The 18,714-nt window shown below is 37.6% G+C and overlaps 1 protein-coding gene and 1 pseudogene across 4 annotated transcripts in view; both read right to left on the bottom strand.

Annotated features, from left to right (window-relative positions):
- The window catches only part of COL4A5 (collagen type IV alpha 5 chain), a 224,592-nt gene that overhangs the window by 182,170 nt on the left and 23,708 nt on the right, over nucleotides 1-18,714 (bottom strand). The window lies entirely within an intron of this gene.
- LOC117797517 lies at nucleotides 8,652-9,945 on the bottom strand (annotated as a pseudogene).

Genomic DNA, 18,714 nt, shown 5'->3' with positions numbered 1-18,714 from the left:
GGTGCATATGGCCCTTCTCTTCAGTACGTCTGTATCTTTGGGGTAAACTCCCAGTAGTGCAATGGCTGGATCATAACGTAGTTCAATTTTTAACTTTATAAGGGACCTCCACGCTGTTTTCCAGAGTGGCTGTAACAATTTGCATTCCCACCAACAGTGTAAGAGGGATCCCCTTTCTCTACATCCTCTCCAACATTTGTTGTTTCTTGCCTTGTCCATTTTTGCCATTCTAAATGGCGTAAGGTGGTATCTCAGTGTGGTTTTGATTTGAATTTCCCTGATGGCTAATGATTTGGAACATTTTTTTATGTGTCTGTTAGCGATTTGTATGTCTTCATTGGAAAAGTGTCTGTTCATTTCTTCTGCCCATTTTTTGATTTGATTGTTCGTTTCTTGTGTATTGAGCTTGAAAAGTTCTTTGTAGATCTTGGATACCAGTCTTTTATCTGTAGCATCATTTGCAAATATCTTCTACCATTCCGTGGGCTGCCTCTTAGTTTTTTTGACTGTTTCTTTGGCTGTACAGAAGCTTTTTATCTTGATGAAGTCCCACAAGATCATTTTTTCTTTTGTTTCTCTTGCCTTTGGAGATGTGTCATGAAAAAAAGTTGCTGTGGCCAATGACAAAGAGGTTGCAGCCTATGTTCTCCTCTATGATTTTGATGGATTCCTGTCTCACATAGAGGTCTTTCATCCATTTGGAGTTTATCTTTGTGTATGGCGTGAGAGAGTGGTCAAGTTTCATTCTTTTGCATACAGCTGTCCAATTTTCCCAGCACCATTTATTGAAGAGACTGTCTTTTTTCCAATGGATGTTTTTTTCTGCTTTGTCAAAGATTAGTTGCCCCAAGAGCCGAGGGTCCACTTCTGGGTTCTCTATTCTGTTCCATTGGTCTACGTGCCTGTTTTTGTGCCAGCACCATGCTGTCTTTGTGATCACAGCTTTGTACTATAGCTCGAAATCCGGCAATGTGATGCCCCCAGCTTCGTTTTTCCTTTTCAACAATTCCTTGGCAATTCGGGGCCTTTTCTGGTTCCACACAAATTTAAGGGCTGTTTGTTCCAGTTCTTTGAAAAATGTCATTGGTATTTTGATCGGGATGGCATTGAAAGTGTAGATTGCTCTGGATAGCATAGACATTTTAACTACGTTTATTCTTCTGATCCATGAGCATGGAATATTTTTCCACCTTTGTATGCCTTCTTCAATGCCTTTCAAGAGTGATTTGTAGTTTCTAGAATATAGATCCTTTACGTCTCTGGTTAAGTTAATTCCAAGACAACGTATGATTTTTGGTGCTATTGTAAATGGAATGGATTCCCTAATTTCTCTTTCTTCAGTCTCATTGTTCATGTATAGAAATGCAACTGATTTCTGAGTACTTATTTTGTATCCCGCCACATTACTGAATTGCTCTATAACTTCTAATAGTTTGGGAGTGGATTCTTTTGGGTTTTCCATATAGAGTATCATGTCATCTGCGAAGAGAGAGAGTTTCACTTCTTCTTTGCTGATTTGGATACCTTTTATCCCTTTTTGTTGTCTGATTGCTGTTGCAAGGACTTCTAGTACTATGTTGAATAATAATGGCGAGAGTGGGCATCCTTTTCGTGTTCCTTATCTTAAGGGAAGCGCTACCAGCTCTTCCCCATTGAGAATGATATTTGCTGTAGGCTTTTCATAGATGGTTTTTATGAGATTGAGAAATGTACCCTCTATCCCTACACTCTGAAGGGTTTTAATCAGGAAAGGACGCTGTATTTTGTCAAATGCTTTTTCTGCATCAACTGAGAGGGTCATATGGTTCTTGACTCTTTTCTTGTTAATATGATCTATCACACTGATCGATTTGAGAATGTTGAACCACCCTTGCATCCCAGGGATGAATCCCACTTGGTCTTGATGGACAATTCTTTTAATGTACTGTTGGATCCTATTAGCTAGGATCTTGTTGAGAATTTTGCCATCCATATTCATCAGAGATATTGGTCTGTAATTTTTGATGGGGTCTTTGCCTGGTTTGGGGATCAAGGTAATACTGGCCTCATAATATGAGTTTGGTAGTTTTCCCTCTGCTTCTATTTTTTGAAAAATCTTCAGAAGAATAGGTATTATTTCTTCTTTGAATGTTTGGTAGAATTCCCCGGGGAATCCGTCAGTCCCTGGACTCTTGTTTTGGGGGAGGTTTTTGATCACTGCTTCGATCTCTTCATAATTAATCGGTCTGTTTAAATAATCAATCTCTTCCTGTTTCAGACTTGGTGGTTTATAGGTTTCCAGGAATGCATCCATTTCTTCCAGATTGTTTAATTTATTGGCATAAAGCTGTTGATAAAAGTTTCTAATGATCCTTCCTATTTCATTGGTGTTGGTTGTGATCTCTCCCCTTTCATTCATAATTTTATTAATTTGGGTCCTTTCTCTATTCTTTTGAATAAGTCTGGTCAGTGGCTTATCGATCTTATTTATTCTTTCAAAGAACCAGCTTCTATTTCTGTTGATCTGCTCTACTGTGCGCCTGGTTTCTAATTCATTGATCTCTCCTCTAATCTTGATCAACTGCTTTCTTGTGCGTAGGTTAGGCCTGTTCTTCTGTTCCAGCTCCAGCTTCTTGAGGTGAGAATACAAAAACTGCATTTTAGATTTTTCTATTCTTTTGAGTGAGGCTTGGATGGCTATGTATTTTCCCTGCCTTTGCAGTGTCCCATAGGTTTTGGACCGGTGTTTTCATTCTCGTTGGTCTCCGTAAATTGTTTAAATTGATTTTTAATTTCCCAGTTTACCCAATCATTCTTGAGGAGGACGGTTCTTAGTTTTCAAGCATTTGAGTTTCTTCCAAATTTTTCCTTGTGATTGAGTTCCAATTTCAAAGCATTGTGGTCTGAGAATATGCAGGGAATAATCTCAGTCTTTTGGTATCGGTTGAGACCTGTTTTGTGACCCAGTTTATGGTCTATTCTGGAGAAAGTTCCATGTGCATTTGAAAAGAATGAGTATCCTGTTGTTCTGGGGTGTAGTGCTCTGTATATATCTATGAGGTCCATCTGGTCCAGTATGTCATTCAAAGCTCTTGTTTCTTTGTTGATTTTCTGCTTAGGTGATCTGTCTATTGCTGAATGTGGATTGTTGAGGTCCCCTACTATTATCGTATTATTATCTATATGTCTCTTTATTCTAGGTAAGAGTTGGCTTGTGTATCTAGCTGCTCCCCTGTTGGGGGCATAGGTATTTATAATTGTCATATCCACTTGTTGGATACATCCTTTAAGAATAATATAGCATCCTTCTGTGTCTCTAACTACAGTCTTTAGTTTAAAATCTAATCTGTCTGATATGAGAATTGCTACCCCAGCTTTCTTTTGAGGTCCATTGGGATGAAAAATGGTTTTCCATTCCTTCACTTTCAGTCTGGATGTATCTTTAGGTTCAAGATGAGTCTCTTGTAGACAGCAAATGGTTGGGTGATGTCTTTTTATCCAATCTGCAACCCTGTGGCGTTTTATGGGAGCATTTAGGCCATTCACATTGAGAGTAATTATTGAGAGATATGATTTTAATGATGTCATGTTGCCTGTAAAGTCTTTGTTTCTATAGATTGTAACTTTCTGTTCTGTATCAATCTTGGGGCGTTTTTACTTTTATAGAACCTCCCTTAATATCTCCTGTAGGGCTCGTTTCATGGTTACAAATTTGGTCAGTTTCTGCTGATCCTGGAAGGTCCTTGTCTCTCCATCTATTCTGAATGACAGCCTTGCTGGATAAAGGATCCTTGGCTGCATGTTTTTCTTGGATAGAGCTTTAAAAATATCCTGCCAACCCTTCCTCTCATTCCAGGTCTGTGTAGACAAGTCTGACGTTATTCTGATATTTTTGCCTCTGTATGTGAGAAATCTCTTCGCCCTGGCCGCTTTCAGTACTATATCCTTGGATCTAATATTTGTGAATTGCACTACGATGTGACGTGGCGTAGGTTTGTCGTGGTTGACCTCGGGAGGGGTCCTCTCTGCCTCTTGGACATGAATGCTTGTTTCCTTTGCTAGATTAGGGAAGTTTTCAGCTACAATTTGCTCAAATATCTCTTCTAGGCCTCTGTCTTTCTCCACCCCCTCGGGGATGCCAATGATTCTGACATTGGAATGTTTCATTGAGTCAGTAATCTGTAATCTACATTCTTGAGATTGGATTTTTGAGCCAAGTTTCTGTTTTAACTTTCTCTTCTACCATCCCATCCTCCAATTCACTAATTCGTTCTTCTGCCTCATTTACCCTGGCTGTCAGAGCATCTAGTTTAGACGCATTTGATTCACAGCATTTTTAATTTCTGCCAGATTCACTCTCATTTCCACCCTTAGAGATTCTATATTCTCATTAATATCTTCATTAATATTTTTTTCAAGTCTACACATCATCTTGACCATTGTTACCCAGAACTCCATTTCTCATAATTTGGTTATATCCATATCCATCAGTTCTGTGGCAGAGGCCACAGACTCATTATCTTTTCTTTGCTGGGGGGGGATTTCTCCTTCTCATCATTCTGATGAGGAGAGGTTGCAGGGTTGCCCAGAGCCTAAATTACTGACCAGGACCCAGGCAGTGTGCCTTTGTTTTATGGGACCTTAGGGATGTGGGCTTCTTGATTTTTCAGCCTACTTTCTGGGGGAGGGTCTTGCCGCGCTGATATTCAGGCAACCCTGTTTGGGTAGTCTCCTTGTCCCCTGCGAGGGGGGGATGGGGATTGGCACAATGTAAGCTGGTATTTCCGGGCTTTTGTTCTCTGACAGCTTCCCCTGGCGGTTTTCTGTGGCTCTTCTGAGAGTCAGAGCAGCAGTGGCCGTATCCTAGCCACTGTCTCAGAACAGAGAGATCACAGTCAGCTCTCCACTGAGCTCTCTTGGCCTCTTTAACTCTGTTTCTGTCGGTGCTGCCAAAAACCCAGCAGCGTCCCGGGTTGTGCACCCCACAGCCGGTGTCCCAGCCCTTACTTCCAAGGCTGGCAGGTGTCTGTCGTTTGTGTTTCTAACACTGCCAGCCGTCCCCGGTTCCCACGCATGCTCCCAAGCTCTCTGTTTCAGTGTGGTTCGCGTGCACTCCGGAGCGCCGGTTTTCAGTCTGGTCGCACACGTGCTCCTGAGCTCTTGGTATCAGTCCAGTTCCAGTGAGCACTCCAGGGCTCCGGTTTTCTGTCAGGTCACGCGCGCACTCCTGAGCTCTCAGTTTCAGTATAGTTCTAGTGTGCACTCCGGAGCTCCGGTTGTCAGTCTGGATGCGTGCCCGCTCCCGAGCTCCCGGATTTAGTCCGGTTCTGGTGAGCGCTCCAGAGCTCCAGTTTTCTGTCAGGTTGTGCGAGTGCTCTGAGATCCTGGTTTCAGTCTAGTTCAAGTGTGCGCTCCAGAGCTCCAATTTTTAGTTTGGACGCACGCGCTCCCAAGCTCCTGGTTTTAGTCTAGTTCCAGTGAGCGCTCCGGAGCTCCAGTTTTCAGTCTGGTCGCATGCGCATTCCCAGGCTCACGGTCTCAGTCTGCTCTCTCATGGGTGCCGGTCCGAGAGTCTGGCCAGCTCCCCAGTGCAGGTGGCTACTGCTTCCCGGTGCCCAAGCATGGTGGCTCCCTCCCCCTTCTGTTTATCTTCCGATATCTATGCGTGGATTCACGGCTCCCTGCTTCATACCTCAATATTCAGTGCTGGAGATGTTCATTTGTAGAGATCCAGATGTATCTTCCTGCATCTCAGGCTGATTCCGTGGGTTTTCAGGATGGTCTGGTATGTATCCAGCTCGACTCAGGGGACCAGCTAAAAAAGGGGACCCCTACTCCTCCGCCATCTTTTCCCTCCTCAGAATGTGGCCTTATTTGGAAGTAGGGTCTTTGCAGATGTAATCCAGCTAAAATGAAGTCATATGGTATAGTATTTTCCAGCCCAATTGTAATGAGATAATCAACAAAGGCATAAAAATATTTTCCACATTTCCCAATGTGAGACTCCTTGAGCCAGTTTAGTCACACAAATCCCAATTAAATCAACTGCATTTCCATGATCCAGATTTTGATGCAAGATCCAGATCCAGCTGTCTATGAACCAGGAGGGGGGCCTTCACCAGACATTGACTCTGCCAGCACTCTGATCTTGGATTTTCCAGCCTCCAAAACTGAGAAATAAATTTCTCTCCCCACCTGTCATACTTTGGTATAGCAACCTAAATGGACTAAAATAGTAACTTCCTTTATAAATTCAGTAAAAGAAAAAATACTATATAATCATGTCTGTAGATGCAGAATTTTAGTAGCCATTTTTGATTAAAACTCTCACCAAACTAGGAATAAAAGGTAACTTCTTTAATCTGATAAAAAGGCAGCCCATAAAACCCACAACTAACACAGAGTTTCTCAGCAGTGGCACTACTGACATTTGGCCTGGATGATTCTTTGTCATGCAGACTAGGTAGGTGCGGGTACTGTGCATTGTGGGATGTTTAGCAGCACCTCTGGCCTCTGAGTAGATGCCAATAATAGCACCCAATCGTGACAATCAAGAATGTCTCCAGACATTGGCAATTGCCTTCTGTGGGCAGTTTTCCCAACTATTGAGAACCATTGAACTACCATTACATTTAATGGTAACAGACTGCATGCTTTCCCCCTAATAAGTGGAACAAGGCAGAAATGACTAATCTCACCACTTTGCTCTCCCTGCTTCTACTGAATATTGTACTGGAGGTCCTATCCAGAACTTTAGGCAAAGTAAACAACTAATAGACAAAGAGAATGGAAAGGGAAAAGTAAAACTGCCTCTTTTCAAAAATGACATATAGGAAATCCTGAAGAATCTATAAAAAGTCACTACAAAAAATAAAAAAAAAACTGGTACATTGAAATGTATGTCATTGCCAAGAAAAATTTAAAAATACCTAAAAAATAAACATACCATAAACATGTAAAGGAAGATTCAATATCATTAATGTCAATTAATCTACAGATTAAACACAATCCAAACAAACTTGCACTGCCTGATTTCAAGCCATATCATAAAGCTACGATAATCAAGACAGTATATGAGAGTAAGGACAGGCAAGCAGATTAACAAAATAGAGTAAAAGGTCCAGAAAGTGAAAGCTCAACAGGGATGGATTGTGTTTCCAAAAAACAGTGAAAGAACACATTAATAAATTTTTTGGACATCAATGAAATGGTGGAGTATGAAACTCTTAAGCACCTGTCCCTCTGCAGAAACATCAAAAAATCAAGAAGAAACTGTCAAAACCAAATTTGTCAGAACTCTGGAAAATGATCCAAGGTTTACAACAACCAAATGTTGAATCAAGAAAAATACAAATTAAAAGTGGTAGAAAAGATCTGTGGTGCTTTTCCTTGTCCTTACCCAGCTGCCTCCCTGGCTCAGCGGCACTTTCCAGGAGGGTAGCCATGTTCACTACGGGACCCTTGTCTCTGGCACCAGGGACAGTAGAGCAGATTTTGTTCATGAATAATTGTTTGTTTGTTCTAACCCGTCTGGGGACCACCTGAAGGACTGATGCAAGGCATTTAACTTGGAGAAGACACAGGACAATAGAGCTGTAGGCATTGTGAAAAACACTGTAAGGTAAAGGAACAACCCACAGTTTCCTAGGGCAAGACTGAAGGTGTGGCATATGGATAAGGTGCCAAAAGCCTGGGGGGAAAAGCAGTGGAGCTTTTTCAAAAAAACAGGGCATTGAAAAATGCCTATGTATACCAAGGAATTTAAGAAGCAGGGTATATGCCCAGGGGAGGACCCACACTCAGGAAAGACCTAAGAAAAATTTAGCTTTCACTCTAGCCGATCTCCAAGCACAATATAAGCAGGGAATGAAAGCTAAGGCAGAGTTGCTAAGGTCCTGGCTAAGTGTTAAAGGAGTGTCATAACACAGAGCCAATACACACAGACAGGAGATATTTTTTCTCCCTTCTCCTTTTTTCTTCTGTTCTCCTTTTCTCTCTCTCCTTTAATTGGTTCCTGGAATTCAGAGAAGTATCTATCAAAACACTATCTCAGCACAAGTTAAAGGAACACAGATTTCAGTACCACACGTGACAAGGGATAGAGGCTCTGCATAAATAGGTTGTAAAAGTCACTAAACAAATGAATAATGGCAGCCCTCAACAATAAAAATGAGGAAACTCTGATAAAGAGCAAAGTCTGATTTCCAGTTACCACATTTAAAATAATCAAATTCTGTTTTCAACCAAATATTACAAGTAAAAGGAAAGTGTAGCCTGTTTAAGAAAAAAAAAATAATTGACAGAAATTATCACTGAGAGTCCAGATGCTGGTTATTAGACAAAGACTTTATTTTTATATATTTTTTTTCTCATTAAACTTTTATTTTAATGGGTCTCAAAATTCTGTGACAGATTTTTGGTCAAGTTGTTTCCATTAAAAAGTACTGATTTTAAAAACTAATAACTTAAAATTGCCACACACACACACACACACACACACACACACCAAATGGCCCACAAAAAAATTCTCCTTTCCTTCTGAAGGTTTTACGATGCATTGCTATCATTAACCAGCCTTTTACTTAACTTAAATGGCCCACTGACACAAACAGTTCTGAGTCTGTTCTCCCACCACTGCTTAAGAATGGGGTGGCAGGCATTGGGGATAATATTCATTTAGCCTTCTGAACTCTCTGGGCAGACTTGGTGACCTAGCCTGCTCCAGCTGCCTTCTTGCCCACTGCTTTATGACACCCACAGCAGCTGTCTGTCCCATGTCACCAACAGTAAAATGGCCCAGAGGAGGATAGTCAGAGAAGCTCTTAACCCACATAGGCTTTCCAGGAACCCTACCAACAATGGCAGCATCACCAGATTTCAAGAACTTGGCACCATCTTCTAGCTTTTTTCCACAATAACAATCAATCTTCTCCTTCAGCTCAGCAAACTTACAAGCAATGTGAGCTGTGTGACAATCCAGCACAGGTACACATCCAGCACTGATTTGGCCTCAGTGGTTCAGGATAGCAAACATCTTTGACAGATATATTCTTGATACTGAAACCCACATTGCCCCCAGGAAGAGCCTCCCTTAATTCAGTTTTAAAATTTAACATTGAATGGAGCAAAAGTGACTACTATGCCAGGTTTAAGAATACCAGTCTCCACTCGGCCCACAGGGACAGTACCAATACCACCAATTTTTTAGATGTCCTGGAGGGGCAGACGCAAGGCCTTGTCAGTTGGATGAGCTGGTGACAGAATGCAATCCAGAGATTCAAGCAGTGTGGTCCCACTGGCATTGCCATCTTTATGGGTGACTTTCCATCCCTTGAACCAAGGCATGTTAGCACTTGGCTCCAGCATGTTGTCACCATTCCAACCAGAAATTGGCACAAATAATACTTGTGTCAGGGCTGTAGCCAATTTTCCTAATGTGGGTGCTAACTTCCTTAACAATTTCCTTATATCTCTTCTGGCTGTAGGGTGGCTCAGTAGAATTCATTTGTTAACACCAACAATTAACTGTTGTACATCCAGTGTGTAAGCCAGAAGGGCATGCTCACGGGTCTGTCCATTCTTAGAGATACCTGCTTCAAATTCACCAACACCAGCAGCAACAATCAGGACAGCACAGTAAGCCTGAGATGTGCCTATAATCATGTTTCTGATAAAGTCTCTGCATCCCAAGGCGTCAATGATGGTCACATAATACCTGTTGGTCTCAAATTTCCGCAGGGAGATATCAATGGTGATACCACGTTTACGTTCAGCTTTTAGTTTATCCAAGACCCAGGCATACTTGAAGGAGCCCTTGCCCATCTCAGCAGTCTCCTTCTCAAATTTTTTGGTAATTCTTTTGTTGATTCCACCACATTTGTAGGTCAGATGACCAGTAGTGATAAACTTGCCTGAATCTATATGTCCAATGATGACAATGTTGATATGAGTCCTTTCCTTTCCCATTTTAGTTTAGGTTTAGTGGCGGTTTTCAAGACACCTGTGTTCTGGAAGCAAACCCGTTGCAAAAAAGCTAGACAAAGACTTCAAAATAACTGTTTGAAACATACTCAAAGACCTAAAGAAAATCATGGATCAAGAACTAAATGAAACCAGAAAAACAATATGTGAACAAAAGGAAAATATCAACAAAGACATAGAAGTACAAAAAGGAACCAAATAGAAATTCTAGAGCTAAAAAACACAATATTTGAAATGAAAACTTCAGTAGAGGTGTTTAATATCAGATATCAGCAGGCAGAAGAAAAAAAATCAATAAACTTGAAGACACAACAACTGAAATTATCCAGTCTGAGTGGAAGAAAGAAAAGAATGGAGATATATAAGCAGAGCCAGGAGACCTGTGGGACACCATCAAGCTGAACAAAATATACATTTTAGAAGTACAAAAGAAAACAGAAAAGAATATTTAAATACTTTAAAAAATATTTTTATTTATTTCTTTTGAGAGAGAGAGACAGCACTCAAGGGGGATGGGGAGGGGAGGTAGGAGAGGGAGAGAAAGAATCTCAAGCAGGCTCCATGCTCAGAGCAGAGCCTGACGTGGGGCTCAATCTCATGACCCTGAAATCATGACCTGAGCTGAAATCAAGAGTCAGATGCTTAAGCAACTGAGCCACCCAGGCACCCCAGATATTCTTTCTAAGAATATTTTAAGAAACAGTAACTGCAAGCTTTCCAAGTTTGATTATACATGAATCTACACATTCAAGAAGTTCAATGAACTCCAGGTAGGATTACTCAAAGAGATCCAAAGCACATTCTAATCAAACTGTCAAAGACAAAGAATCTATAAAGTTGCAAGAGAGAAGCAACTCCATGAAGAGATTTTCAATAAATTAACAGCTTATTTCTCATCAAAAACCATGGAGGCCAGAAGGCAGTGGAATGACATATTTAAGCACTAAAAATAAAAGAACACTGAAAATCAAGAATTCCCTATCTAGCAAAAACCATCCTCAAAAATAGAGTTAAAGTTAAGACATGCTTAGATAAATAAAACCTGAGGGTACTCATTGCCAGTAGAACTGCCTTACAAGAAATGCTAAAGGAATTTCTTCAAGCTGAAATGAAAGGACACAAGACAGTAACTCAGAGCCTTATGAAAAAATAAAGATCTCTGCTAAAGGTATCTATATAGGTAAATAAAAACCAGTATGTTATATTTTCAGTTTGTAACTCCTCTTTTTATTTCCTATAATTTAAAAAACAAATGCATAAAAAGATAATTACAAATACATGTTACAGGGCACACAATGTATAAAGATATAACTTGTGAGAAGAACAATATGATATCAATTCAAATCAGATTGTTATAAATTTAGTATATTAATTTTAATCTCCAGTGTAACTACTAAGAAAATATGTAAAAGGAATAAATAAAGGAAATGAAAAGAGAATAAAAATGGTATAATACAAAAAATCTATTAAACGTAAAAGAAGAAATGAATGGAGAAAATGAAAGGCAAAAAGGGTGTAAGACATACAGAAAACAAATAGCAAAATAGCAAATAGTAAATATCTTTTATAAGTAACTATTTTAAATGTAAATGGATTAAACTCTCCAATCAAAAGGCAGAGACTGGCAGAATGGATTGACAGTTAAAAAAAGAAAAAAGATATTCCATGCAAATAATGACCAAAAGAGAGCTAGAGTGGCAGGCTATAATATCAGACAAACTAGACTTTAAGCCAAAACCTGTTACAAGACACAAAGAATGACATTATATAGACATATTTTTAAGTTAATGCATCAATAATTTATAACAATTATAAACATATACACCAACCAAAAGAGCCCCAAATATATGAAGCAAATACTGACAGGCTTAAAGACAGAATTAGATAGTTGTATAATAATAGTTGGAGACTTCAATAACCAAATTTTAAAAATGAACAAAATATCTAGACAGAAGATTAGTAAGAAGATAGAGGTCTTGAACAATACCTTAAGCCTAGACCTAAAAGACAAATATAGGACACTTCACTCTAGAGCAGAATACACATTCTTCTCAAGTGCACATGGAACATTCTTCAAGATAGAACCTATATGGGCCACAAAACCAGCTTCAATAAATATAAAAATATTGAAATCCTACGAAGTATATTCTCAACCACAATGGAATGTAGCTAGATTTCAATAAAAGGAGAAAAACTGGACGTGAAAATTAAACAATGCACTCTTAAACAACCAAAGGTCAAAGAAAAAATCACAAAGAAAATTAGAAAACACTCAAAGAAAAATGAATATGAAAATACAACACACCACAACTTATGGGATGCAGTAAAGGGAGTGGTAACAGGGAAATTTATAGCAGTAAATGCCTACATTAAAAAGGAAGAAAGATCTTAATCAATCAGTAACCTACGCTTGCACCTTAGAAAAAAAAAGAAAAGAAGAGCAAACTAAATGCAAAGCTAGCAGAAGGAAGTAAATTCTAAAAATTAGAGTGGAGATAAACTATATAGAGAATAGAAAAACAATGGAGAAAATCAATGAAACCAAAACTGGTTCTTAGGAAAGATCAACAAAATCAACCAACCTTTATCTAGACTGAAAAAATTAGAGAAGATGTCAATAACTGAAATAAATAATGAAAGATGAAACATGTAAACCAATCTTACAGAAATAAAAAGGATTATAAGAGAATACTATAAATACTTATACACCCAAAAAATTAGACAACTTAGATGAAATGAACAAATTTTTAAAAATACAGACTATCAAAACTAATTCAAGAAGAAATAGAGATGGAGCTAGAGAGTACTATGCTAAGTGAAATAAGCCCGAGAAAGAAGACTACCATATGATTTCACTCTTATGCGGAATTTAAGAAACAAAACAAACAAACATGGTCAGGGGAGAGAGGCAAACCAAGAAACAGGCTCTTAACTATAGAGAACTGATGGTCACCAGAGGGGAGGTGGGTGAGGGGATGGGTTAAATAGGTGATGGGGATTAAGGAGTACACTTGTTGTGATGAGCACCAGGTGTTGTACAGAAGTGTTGAATCACTATATTATACACCTGAAACTAATATTACACTGTATGCTAACTGGAATTTAAATAAAAACTTAAAAAAATAGTTGAATGGGGAGCGTCTAGGTGGCTCAGTCATTAAGCATCTGCCTTTGGTTCAGGGCGTGATCCCAGGGCCCTGGGACCAAGCCCCACATTGGGCTCCCTGCTCCACTGGGAGCCTGCTTCTTCCTCTCCCACCCCTCTGCTTGTGTTCCCTCTCTCGCTGGCTGTCTCTCTCTCTGTCAAATAAATAAATAAAGTCTTTTTAAAAAATAGTTGAATGGATAAAGAAGATGTGGCATATAGAATTAAATATTATCAGCCATAAAAAAGAATGAGATCTTACCATTTGTGCCAATGTGTATGGACCTAGAGGATATTATGCTAAGTGAAATAAGTCAGAGAAAGACAAATACCATATGATTTCACTTACATGTGGAATCTAAAAAAACAAAACAAGTGATCAAATAAGTGATCACAAACAGACCCTTAAATACAGAGAACAAACTAGAGGTTGCTAAAGGGGAGGTGGGGGGCATGGGCAAAATAGATAAAGGGGATTTAGATATACAAACTTATAGTTATAACATAAATAAATCTCAGAGATGAAAATAAGCATAAGGAACATAGTCAATAATATTGTAATAATGTATGGTGACAGAAGGTGACTACACTTATAGCGGTGAGCACTGAATAATGTATAGAACAGTCAAATCACTATGTTGTACACCTGAAACTAAGATAACATTTTATGTGAATTATATTTCAATAATTAAAATAAAATAAAAAGGAAAAAAGAAATAGAGAATCTGAATAAGCTTATAACAAGGAAAGACACTGAATCAGTATTAAAAAAACCTCACAACAAAGTTAAGTCCACAATCAGGTAGCTTCACTGGTGAACTCTACTAAATATTTAAAGAAAACTTAACACCAATTCTTCTCAAACTCTTCCAAAAGTAGAAGAAGAGGTAACACAACCTAACTCATTCTATGAAGCCAATATTGTCCTGATACCAAAGCCAGACAAAGACACTAAAGAAAATTACGGACCAATACTCCCTATAAAAAACAGATGCAAAAAAATCTCAACAAAATACTAGCAAACTAAATCCAACAGTATACTAAAAGGATTATATACCATGACCTGGTGAAATTTATCCCAAGAATCCAAGAGTGGTTCAACATAAGAAAATTAATTGTTATAATAGGCCACATTAACAGAACAAGGAGGAAAAAACCATCTTATCATCTTAATTGATATAGAAAATACATATGACAAAGTCTAACACCCTTTTGTGATAAATGCACTCAGAAGCTAGGAATAGACAAAAACTTTCTTAACATGATAAAAAGTATTTATGAAAAACTCACAGCTAACTCAATACTCAATGGTGAAAGATTGAAAGCTTTTCCTCCAAGATCAGGTGTACAAGAATGCTTGCTTTTATCATTTCTATTCAACATGGTACCAGAAGCCTTTGCCAGAGTAAATAGGCAAGGAAAAGAAATAAAATATATCCAAGTTTGAAAGGAAGACGTAAAACTATGTCTGTTTCAGATGACATGATCCTCTCTCTATATATATACAAAGTCTTGAAGAATCTACAAATAAAATATTAGAGCTAATAAATGAGTTCAGCAAAGTCTTAGGGTACAAGATGAAGACAAAAAATCAATTTTGTTTCTATACAATCATAATGAACAATGTGAAAAGGAAATTAAAAAAACAATTCAGTTTGCAATACCATCCAAAAGAATAAAATGTCTAGGAATAAATTTAACCAAGTAAATGAAAGACATGTACATAGAAAACATTGATGGCAGAAATTTAAAAAGTCCTAAATAGGGGTGCCTGACTGGCAGGGTAGAGCCTGGCTCAGTTGGTAAAGCATGTAACTCTTGATCTTAGGGCTCTGAGTTCAAGTCCCACGTTGAGGGTAGAGTTTACTTTAAAAAAAAAAAAAGGAAAAAACGGACCTAAATAAATGGAAAGACAACCTGTGTTCCTAAATTGGAAGACTCAACAATATTAAGATGGCAATGCCACCCAAAGCTATCTACAGATTCAGCGAAATCCTTATCAAAATTCCAACAGTCTTTTGAGCAAAAATGGAAGAACTGATCCTCAAATTCATATGGAATTGCAAGGGGTCCCAAATAGCCAAAATAATCTAGAAAAGGAAAAGAAAGTTGGAGGACTCACACACCCCAATTTCAAAAGTTACTATGAAGCTATGGTTGGTACTGGCATAAGGACAAATAGCTAGTGGAATAGAATTGACAGTCAAGAAATAAACCCCTACATCTATGGTGAATTGATTTTTGACAAGGGTGGCTAGACCATCCAATGGGGAAAGAACAGTTTCTTCAACAAATAGTGCTGTGACAACTGTATATCCACACACAAAAAAATAAAGTTGGATCTCTACCTCATGTCATTTACAAAAACTAATTCAAAATGGATCAATGACCTAAATATAAAATCTAAAATTATAAAAATCTTGTAAGAAATCACAGGAGTAAAACTTCATGACATTAATTTGACAATGGAATCTTAGATATGACACCAAAAGTATGAGCAACAAAAGAAAAAAGACAAATTGGACTTCATGAAAATTAAAAACTTTTGTGTATAATAGGATATTATTTAAAAAGTAAAAAGATGACCTCCAGAATGGGAGAAAATATTTGCAAATCATGTATCTGTTAGTATCATAGAAGTCTTAGAACTCAACAAGAAAAAGACTAACAGTCCAATTAAAAAATAGGCAAAGGCCTTGAATAGACATTTTTCCAAAGAAGATACACAAATAGGGAACAAGCACATGAAAAGATGCTCAACATCATTAGTCATTAAGAATATGCAAATCAAAACCATAATGAAGAAGTACTTCATTAACAAACTAAGATGGCTATAATAATAATAATAACAATAAAACAAAATAAAAACTGTTGGAAGGAGGTGGGGAAATTGGGATGTTCATGCATTGTTGGTAGGAAGGTAAAATGGTTCAGCCCCTGAAGAAAACAGTTTGGTGGCCCCTCAAAAACACAGAATTACCATATGACCCAGTAATCCTACTCTTAGGTACATACCCCAAAGTACTGAAAAAGGTACTCAAATAAATATATCTATGTATGTGTTCATAGCAGTGTTACTCACAATTGCTAAAGGTAAACAGCCCAAATGTTCATCAAGGGATGTATGGATAAACAAAATGTAGTATATTCATAAAATGCAATATTATTCAACCATAAAAATGAAGTACTGATAGATGATATGATGGGGATGAACCTCAAAAACAACATTCTAAGTAAAAGAAACCAGACACAAAAGGTCACATAATGTATGCTTTCATTTACATGAAACATCCAGAATAGGTTAAATCAACAGAGACACCCAATGCAGATTAGTGGTTTCTAGGGGGTGGGGGGCGTGGAAATAGGGAGAAACTGCTTAACTACGAGGTTCCATTTTGGAGCGATAAAACTGTTTGGATCTAGATAAAGGTGGTGATTGCATAACATGGTGAATGTACCAAATGTCACTGAATTATTCATGTTAAATGGTTACTTTTATATTATGTGAATTTCACAATAAATTTTTTAAGGAACTGAGCCAGGATCCTTATGTACTATACACAAAATAATTCAAAATGGTTCAAAAGCTAAAAGTATCAAACATATAGAAGAAAAATAGGCAAAATTGAAAACTATCATGTAGTTAAAGTCTTCTTATACATGACACAAAAAGCAATAATGATAAAAGAAAAAAACTCATAAACTGGACTTCATCAAAATTTTTAAAACTCTAATTGAAACATACTGTTAAGAAAAAGAAAATACAACCCACAGAATGGGAAAAATACCGTGTGTGTGTGTGTGTGTGTGTGTGTGTGTGTGTGTGTGAGAGAGAGAGAGAGAGAGAGAGAGAATACATAGGACAAGAATTTGTATTCAGAATATAAAAACTTTCAATTTAAGAAGATGAGCAATACAACTTTTTTAAATAGGTGAAGATTACAGAAGACACTTCACAAAAGAAGATATTTGAAAGGCCAATAACTACATGAACATATGCTCAGCATCATGAAAATCAAAATAAAACGAGATACCCTCTCATATCCAATAGAATGGCTATAATTAAAAGGATCCCCATACACTGCTGGTGGGAATGTAAAAGAGTATAATCACCTTGACAAATATTTCAGCAGTTTCTTGTAGAGTTACACACATTATACACTCCATTCCTCTGTATCTACCCAAAAGAAATGAAAAATATGTGTACAAAATGACTTGTACACAAACATTCACAGTGAAAAATGGCAGATCAGTGGCTTCCAGGGTACAAAGACAGGGCAAGATTTTACTGGAAAGGGGCATAGGTGAACTTTTTGGGGTAATGAAACTATTTCATACATTAATTATTGTGCATACATTTGTCAAAACGCAATAACTGTACACTTAAAGTGGATACAGTTTATTGTATGTAAACTATATGTCAAAAAAAGTTGATTTGAAAAAAATAGAAGGGAGGGGAGCCTGAATTGGGACTTGGACCTCTTCAGTAAGATTTCCACAGGCAACTCCCATGAGGGACGCTTCATTGAGGTCCCGGTTTGCGCCAAGGAATGCGGAGGCAAAACATTGTTGGAATAGCTAAGTTATTCACTTGTTCCCTTAAATTTACTAAATGGCATGCTGTATTTCCTGAAATATTCAAACTATTTATTTAAATTTCCTTTGGGTAGAAAAGAACTCCTCAAATTAATTAAGGAATAATAAACTTATATATATGTAACATATATGCATACCAATATACCTACCTATACTGTAATTATCTAAATATTTAGTTTCAACCCAATAAATAATTTAATAATGAAAAACCTTAAGAAGCTTCCTAGGAAATCAAAATGCTCAAAGTAGTTTTAACAGTTCTCCCCTATGACTACAGATAAATCTTCTTTCTTGTTGACACATTAGTTTTAATTTTCTCTTTACAATACTTCCACTCCCCCACTCTCCTGTCTCCCTTTTGGTCCATTTCATCTTTAGTCAGATAACATTATTTAAGGAATTGTACCTTTTTTTAATATATCAAATATTGGTATATGCATATTTAACTGACATATGTCTAGCCAATACCTTTATAAATAAACTAAAAAAGTTCTTTTAAGTCATTTTTCCACTTTATGGTAAAGACCAAAGATGAAGAAAGATAATCAAAAAGGAAAAAAATTACTATGCCTAAGGAAAGGCAATTAGATTTCACCGAATTATATTAGAAGAGACTACAGATCCTGTGGAAAATCACAGTTATCATTTATTTAACACTTACTATGTGGTACACATTAAGACACTTTAAGTTAATATTAGCCTAATTAGTACGTGAAGAGTCATGACTTAAAACCTAAGCCTGATGTCAACAACCATGCTCTAAAACAAACCATTACACTATTCTACTACAGTAACTTTAGAACCAACTATTGCAGGGGCTCTGTACTGCCATAAAAAGAGAGGAATTTGCTCTACCTACCGTGAACACCAAAATGCTAAAGCAGTCCATCATTCTAATTCCAGGCCCTTTGGTGTCCAGGATAAACTATCTCAGCATTCTCTCCCTACCCCAGTTCTGAAGTGTAACCTAATTTCCAAATCCTGCTCTTTCCATAATTTGCTGTGATAAAGTG

The sequence above is a fragment of the Ailuropoda melanoleuca genome, chromosome X (assembly GCF_002007445.2).
Source record: "Ailuropoda melanoleuca isolate Jingjing chromosome X, ASM200744v2, whole genome shotgun sequence".
Classification (NCBI taxonomy): domain Eukaryota; kingdom Metazoa; phylum Chordata; class Mammalia; order Carnivora; family Ursidae; genus Ailuropoda; species Ailuropoda melanoleuca.
This window is presented reverse-complemented; position numbering and strand designations above follow the sequence as displayed.